We start from the raw sequence: 798 nt of genomic DNA on the forward strand, positions 1-798 counted from the left end.
TGACTTTAAAGGCCATCTCGACCAGCTATAAATATATGTATATACGACTCCTGAATTAATCAAACAAAATTCAATTATCCAGTCAAATACCAAAAATTAATCCTCTAATTCTACTTAAACACATTTCGAAAAGGGTGAGTTATGATTCGGCAGTAATCATAAACAAGGCTTCCGATATCCTACATGTTGTCAAGTCATTGAAATACAATTGGAACTAACTTGAACTAGATTTAAGAATCTTTCATTCCAATACGATTGAACAGCTAAGGAACGTATGGTTCAACAGAACACGAAGACAATCAAACTTCAATGGTTAGGATAGTCTTTAAAGTGACTCATATATTATCGAATGATGTCAACTATCTATAACTTATTGAATAGTTTGCGGAAATATGCTTTTTTTTCAATACTGGTTGAAAGGACGTTTGAGAAACTGGGACTACCGAATACTTTTTAAAAAATATTCCTCACTTTAAATTCACTTGGTGTTGTTTACTTGTATTTTCCCATTGTTATTTAGGACTACAATTGATCAGTCTCTTGTTGGCATATGTGCATCCTGTGCGGACTGCATCGATAGTACCTCAAGTTACAAGCTTTATGAACAAAGATGGATAGTGGTTTGCAGTGGAATCCAGGACGCACGCTTCGTCCTATTTGGGACTCGTCCACTAGGTGTATCTGCATCTCAGAGTTGATGTTCACTATGAGACTTGAACCCAGTACCGTTCGGTTCAAACACCATTGCGTTATCCACTCAGCTACTGAGTCCCGATAGCCACTTGCTTGTGCAATGGG

Source organism: Schistosoma mansoni, chromosome 7 (assembly GCF_000237925.1).
Source record: "Schistosoma mansoni strain Puerto Rico chromosome 7, complete genome".
Classification (NCBI taxonomy): Eukaryota; Metazoa; Platyhelminthes; class Trematoda; order Strigeidida; family Schistosomatidae; genus Schistosoma; species Schistosoma mansoni.